Source organism: Phacochoerus africanus, chromosome 1 (assembly GCF_016906955.1).
Source record: "Phacochoerus africanus isolate WHEZ1 chromosome 1, ROS_Pafr_v1, whole genome shotgun sequence".
NCBI classification, from domain to species: Eukaryota; Metazoa; Chordata; class Mammalia; order Artiodactyla; family Suidae; genus Phacochoerus; species Phacochoerus africanus.
In genome coordinates this window covers 90,409,281-90,416,573 of record NC_062544.1, presented here as the reverse complement: position 1 = coordinate 90,416,573, position 7,293 = coordinate 90,409,281, and positions in this window count along the sequence as shown.

Below are 7,293 nucleotides of genomic sequence, written 5' to 3'. Positions count from 1 at the left end.
GTTTTACCGGATATTTCAAGAAAGAAACTATAGGAATGGGAATAAAAAGCACATGAAAAATGCTCATCACCATTAGTCATCAGAGAAATGCTAAATAAAATCACCATGAGATAGCACTCTATCCAAATGGTTAACATTGAAAAGGTTGATAATACTAAGTGTTTACAAGGCTGTTGAACAACTGAAGCTCTCATCCATTGCTGGTGGGAATGTCAATGATACAACCACTTAAGACAACATTTCAGCAGTTCCTTATAAAGTTAAATGCAAATTCACCATATGACATAGTAATTCCAATCCAAGGTATTTACCCAAGAGAAATGAAAATATATGCCCAAGGAAGAATTGTACAGAATCATGATAAGAGCTTTGCTCATAATAGTTGCAGGATTTCAAGTCCTCTTCAAGAACATAGAACTCAAAACCTCTGGCTAAGACAAGAATTATCAGACCCTTACCATAGCCCCACCCATCTCTTTATAATGCCATCTCCCTCCTTTGAGCAACCTAGCCTACTCCTTCCTGCCCCCTGCTAGGAAATGTATGTGGGCCACTCCTCACCCTGCCACTATATGGGCAATATATACCCCCAATCAACCAGCAAGTATGTCGGAAGATCCCATTGCCCCCCAACCAATCAGCAGGTCAGCAGTTGTATAGGAAGACCTCTTCTCTCTCCCCTTTTTCCCTGGGACATCATACCTGTGATAATCAGGGGTCTGCTCTCCATGGTTATCAGGAAGTCATCCCATTGCTCTAGCAGCATCTCTTATCTCAATAAACTCTTCTTTCTCTTCTACTTGCTATGAGTCCAGAAATTCTTCTGGCCTGCATACATGGACCGCAACAATAGTTCCAAAATGGAAATAGCCCCAAAGTACCTCGATAGGAGAATGAATAAACAAACTGTGGGATGTCCTTACATGCAATAGAGTCAGTGGACATCAAAAGCATGATGCTGAGAGAAAAAGAGCCAGAAACAAAAAGTATCCATGGTATGAGTCCATTTAAGTGAAACTAGAGGTACCACTTCACATGGGTCAGAATGGCCATCATTAGTAAGTCTACAAATAACAAATGCTGGAGAGGGTGTGGAGAAAAAAAACCCTAGTACACTGTTGGTGGGAATGTAAGTTGGTACACCCGCAATGGAAAACAGTATGGATGTACCTCAGAAAACTAAATATGGAACTATCATATGACCCAGCAATCCCACTCATGGCATATATCCAGACAAAACTTTCAAAGATGCATGAACCCCTACATTCATTGCAGAATTATTTGCGATAGCCAAGACATGGAAACAACCTAAATGTCTATTGACAGATGAATGGATTAAGAAGATGTGGTATGTATACACAGCAGAATGCTACTGAGCCATAAAAAAGAAAAAATAATGCCATTTGCAACAACATGGATGGAACTAGAGACTCTCATACTAATGAAGTAAGTCGGAAAGAGAAAGACAAATACCAAAAATATCACCTGTATCTGGAATCTAATATATGGCACAAACAAACCTATCTACAGAAAAGAAATAAACTCATGGACATTGAGGGGGAGGGGGAGAGAAGAGGGGGTGGGATTGACTGAGATTTCGGGGTTAGTAGATGCAAACTATTGCATTTGGAGTGGATAAACAATGAGATCCTGCTGTATGGCACAGAGAACTATAGTCACTTGTGATGGAACATAGTGGAGGATAATGTGAGAGAAGGAATGTATATATATGTATAACTGGGTCACTTTGCTGTATAGCAGATATTAACAGAACATTGTAAATCAACTATAATAAAAAAAAGCAGTTAAAAAAGGCAACTAAAAAAAAACTAATGCTGTACATCAGAAATTGGCACAACATTGTAAATCAACTATATTATAATAAGGAATTTAGAAAAAAAGAAAAACTAAACACACAATGAAAAATACCAAAAGAGAATTTTTTTTTTTGTCATTTTGCTTTTTCTTGAGCTGCTCCTGCGGCATATGGAGGTTCCCAAGCTAGGGGTCTAATTGGAGCTGTAGCCGCCGGCCTACACCACAGTCACAGCAACGCAGGATCCACAGCTCACAGCAACGCCGGATCCTCAACCCACTGAGCAAGGCCAGGGATCGAACCTGCAACCTCATGGTTCCTAGTCAGATTCATTAACCACTGCGCCACAACGGGAACTCCCACAATATAATTTTTTTTCTTGATCAATTGTTTGTTTTGCTCACCTAGAAGGCAGAACAGAAGAATTTCTATGGGAAGATGGGAAAAATGCTAAGTATGGTTCCTGAGATGCAGTGTTCCAGAAAGTTGGGGTGACCTACTTTCAGGATTCTGGGTGGCTGGAGGGAGACGAAGAAGATCATCCGGGAAGGTGGGGATGGAGGGAGGCTGAAATAGATTGCCTGCTGTACAATTGTTCCTGTTGGTAGCTGGTAGAGAACCATTCATTCTGCTGTCTCATTTCTACAGTAGTTATTTTGTCTTTAGTTTTTAATTCATTAAACTTACTCTCTTAAAAGTAGTGAGAAAGAGAAGGTCAGGAAAAAAATAGTGAGGTGGAGTGAGATGAGGTGAGGGGTCGGGGAAACCTTCAGACAATGATTGCTTAATTATGTTGTAAATAATTTACTGCTGAGAAAGAAGAATGGCAAAGCCCTTAAAGGAGTAGGAGAAGGGGGGCTGGGATGTTTCAGGGGCCAGGAAAGCTGGTGTGCCACTTTGACTTAATCTTGGTATTTTTCTTTTTTTTTCCTGAGTGTGTCACATACCTCTGGGAGGGAAGTAATTCTATTTCTTTAATTTAGCATTTATAGCCTAGATCAAAATGAGTAGCAATGGCTCGTAAACACACATGTGCACAAGAATTTTGAGGTGAAGTGCAGACTCCTGGGCCCCCTCCCTAAGACTCTGCCTCATTGAGTTTCAAATCTGCATTTTAATTTTTAAAAAATTTTTAACTTAAAAAAAATTTTTTTTCTTTTTGTCTTTTTGCTATTTCTTTGGGCCGCTCCCGTGGCATATGGAGGTTCCCAGGCTAGGGGTCGAATCGGAGCTGTAGCCACCAGCCTATGCCAGAGCCACAGCAACGCAGGATCCAAGCCGCTTCTGCAACCTACACCACAGCTCACGGCAACGCCGGATCGTCAACCCACTGAGCAAGGGCAGGGACCAAACCCGCAACCTCATGGTTCCTAGTCGGATTCGTTAACCACTGTGCCACGACGGGAACTCCCTAAAAATTTTTCATTTTTTTAAGTTGTATTGCAGTAGAGTTGATTTACAAGGTTGTGATCATGTCTGCAGTACAACAAAGTAATTCCGTTATACATGTAAACACATCCACTTGCTTTTACAATCTATTCCCACAAAGATTATCATAGGATATTGAGTAGAGTTCTGTGCTCTACAGCAGGTCCCCAATGGGCAATTATTACATCTGCATTTTTTATCCCATAGGGTTTGGATACACTTTCTCCACAGATGATCATTGAAACATAACTGACCCAGTGGATTATAGGTGAGAATGAGAAAGTGTCTTTTTGATGACCACATTCACTTAAGAGAAAGGAAAGAGAAATGACCAAAAGAAATCTTAGATTCAGAAAAGTAGCAGTATCGATTTCAGTAGTGTGTGTGTGTGTGTGTGTGTGTGTGTAGTAAAGAAGAGCTGGGATGGCTAAGAGAGATAATAGGAGGTTGGGGGCCTTCTGATGTGGGGAACACACTACTTATCGCCCTGACCCAGACCCGGTTTTAAAGCTTCTTCTCTTTACTAGCATATGCCTCAAATCCTTTTGTCCCAAGGCCCATCCAATCGGTAGCGAATGTTTCACATTTGCAGCCTGTCCACCTAATCCATCATCATACAATACAAAAAGATAGGTAGAGACTGGGTGGATAAAGGAAATCAATACCCGTTTCCTGTTCTTTACCTTGAGATCCTTTGTCTGGTTTCAGTACGTCTTTAACAGAATAAGAAACATAGCTTGAATTCCCAATCAGAATCAGATAAAACACAAGTGATAAGACACTGCCTCTTGCCTTTCCGCAGATAAGAAATTTGAGTTATAACAGGGCCCAATGGTCTGAGCTCACTGCAGTTTTGCGGTGATTAGAGGCTTTTTGCACTTCACACTAATTTGTAAACTTAATCATAATCTATTTAGAAACACAGCAAATATTCCAACAATAGAATGTTAGCAAATCAAGCAAATTATCTGCAGATATCAGGCAATCCTACAAACATTCCAATTTAAACTGTCACCTTCTTATAAAAGCCCTTAATACTGTTAACCTATATGTACCCAACCAAATACAAATATATTTATGCTTTCCACTTTACCTAATTAGGCAACATAAACAAAAAGTTCGTTCATCAGTAATTTCTAAACTGATGGCCTCACAAAACAGTCTTTGTAAATTGTTTTATAAATTGCCTTTACCTTAAGTGGTCTATGATTTTTAAAAAAGTAAATCCTGTTTTTAAAAAGTGTATATAGATCTCTAATCTAGACACTTAGAAATTTTCATGCTTTTTACATAGTACTACATTTTTGCAAGTAAATTATAATAAGGATTAAGCAACATAATCAACAGAGAATTTCATTTTCAGCATGACATCAAAGTTGCTACTTGGCATCATTTCTTCAAAATGGTCCTATGGTGGAAGAGAATGAACACCTTTCCTGTAACCTTTGTATAGAAATTGTGTTTAGTATTGTACTTGTAGATAGGATCAATAAAGTTAGAGGAGATTCTAAGAAAAAAAGGTGGAAAAAGAAAGCATCTTTACAGTAGGTCTAATAAAGCTGTGTCCTGCCTAATAGCCTCTTTTCCAACCTGGACATGGGTACCAAACAAACCAAGGGGTATGCCCTCAAACTGTTGCCCATAAAAGAAGGATTTGCTTAATACCCAAATCTTTATGGTGCTTCTCCTATTAAAAGGGTCTCTTCCAATTTATAAATTTTGAGCAAAAAAGTATTATTTTGGAATGAGCTGTTAGCCTGAAATGATTCTCCTTTCACATGAGTCTTAGATGCAGATGGAAGTCACCTCATGAAGTAAGTTAAATTTTTTTTAAAGGACGCAAAGAATTTTAATGCAGCTATAACTATTATTACTGGGACAACAACTCCATCAACACTTATATTGTAAAAAGCTCTTGAAAATTACCTTTAAAAGTAATTCAGAAAGTTATTGCATTGAAAAGATGCACTTATAATGCATACACTTACAAGATGACCTTAAAAGAAACTTTCCTAATATTATGCCAATAAGCCTCCATGATTTAGGATAAATTCTCTAATAGCATCATACACAGATTTTTAAAAATTGATAGACTATTTTCTAGAGCAATTTTGGATTTAAGCAATTTTGGGTTTACAGAAAAATTGAGTATAAAGTACATAGTTCTTCTATCACATGTAGATTTTAAAAGTGCTGCATTTCAAAAACGGACTTGGATGTGAAGATGTTGTATTGCAAAAAAACTGTTGGATAAATCAAAGATTGGTTCTAGTCATGGCAATGATGTTTTGTTCAGCTACATTAGGAGTGTCCTGATCTAAAAAGCATTGCTTGTCCTTGAAAGAGATGTGAATGCATGTGTTCTTTTGTAGGTATTTGCTTATAGGAGAATGTATCATCATGCTAAATAAGGCATGATTAGCAAATTTGATTACCTCCTCTTCTCACTCTGGATCATAGACAGTGACAAGGAAGTGCAGCAGTCAGGCTCGGCTGCTGTCTGAGTAAAGCCACCTGGGAAGTTATGAAAGTCTGATGAGACCAGACTTTGGGCTGTGAGTTTACCCATAGCCTCTATCATCCTTTACCACGTTAAAGCACATGAACTGCCTCTGTCCTTTCATTGCCAGTAAAACCAGCCTCTGTGTCTTTGTTGAAGTGTTGCCCCAGTGGCTTGAATTCAGTATGCCTACATCTGGGGACTTGGGATGCCTGGAAATTTCAATTCTCCCAGAGGCAGTCCCTATCCCCACAGATGGGCACAGGGGTTATAAATATGCCAGCTTCCTTGGCCCCTAGTGGGGACAACTTTGAGAAAGTCCCTATACTGTCACCAAAGCTCGCTTGTAGAATTGAGCCGAGGTGACCAGCTGTAGGATATTCCTTGGTAGACTTCCTGGCCCCCTTCCTTTCCTGATCTCTTCTTTTTACTGGCTTGTTCTGGGAACATTTCCTAATAAATCACTTTAACATGAATCTTCACGTTTCTAGGGAACCTGCTCCTGGTAGATCCTTCTGACGGCCTTGCCTGGGTCTTTGGAGGTCAACCCACACAGCTGAGTAAAATGGGTATCGCCCCTAGAGCAGGAAATGAGACGAGCTTTCCTTTTTGTAGTGGATGTTGCCTAGATCTCTCTGTTGGGACCTACAAACTCATTTCCCCAACTGCTGGGAAGCTTGGCAGCTCATGTCCTTCTCTATGAATTGCCATTAGCCATAGGACCGCCCTCCTGGCCTGGCTGTTCAATGTAGGAGTTCAAAGGCCAGGCACCCCCTTGTCTCCAGTGGACAACTCTGAAGAACTAGCCCACTTTGAGAATGTATGTGGCATTAGCTGATGACTTTGTTGCAATTCATTGTAACCCCATTTCTCTCTCTGCACCCCCCACCTGCTTTTCTTACTCCCAGTGGGTGTTCTCAAGTGCATTCTTCCATTAAACTCTTGCTAGTAAATCTCCATCTCAAAGTCTGTTTCCTGGAGAAACTGACCTAAGACATTCTTTAACCCAAAGAGGGAAGGAAGGGAGGCTGGAATGCCAAGGCTTTGAGACGCCTGAAAACAAAGGCTTGGAATAGGGGCTTGCCCAAGCTCACATAATGGGTAAGGATTGACAGAGTCTGACTCAAACTACCTGGGTTTGAATCTGGATCCTTTCCCACTTGCACAGAAAACACCCAAAATATGAGGCTAAATTTTATTTTCAAAAATCAATAGTGGGGATTTCCCGTCGTGGCTCAGTGGTTAACGAATCCGACTAGGAATCATGAGGTTGAGGGTTCTATCCCTGGCCTTGCTCAGTGGGTTAAGGATCCGGCATTGCTGTGAGCTGTGGTATAGGTTGCAGATGCGGCTTGGACCCCGCATTGCTGTGGCTCTGGTGTAGGCTGGCGGTTACAGCTCTGATTAGACCCCTAGCCTGGGAATCTCCATATGCCACGGGAGCAGCCCTGGAAAAGGCAAAAAGACAAAAAAAAAATCAATAGTGATTTGGTTTTATTTTCATTATTTAATAGTATATTAAAATTCTTGTTTTTATTCCAATGAAAAC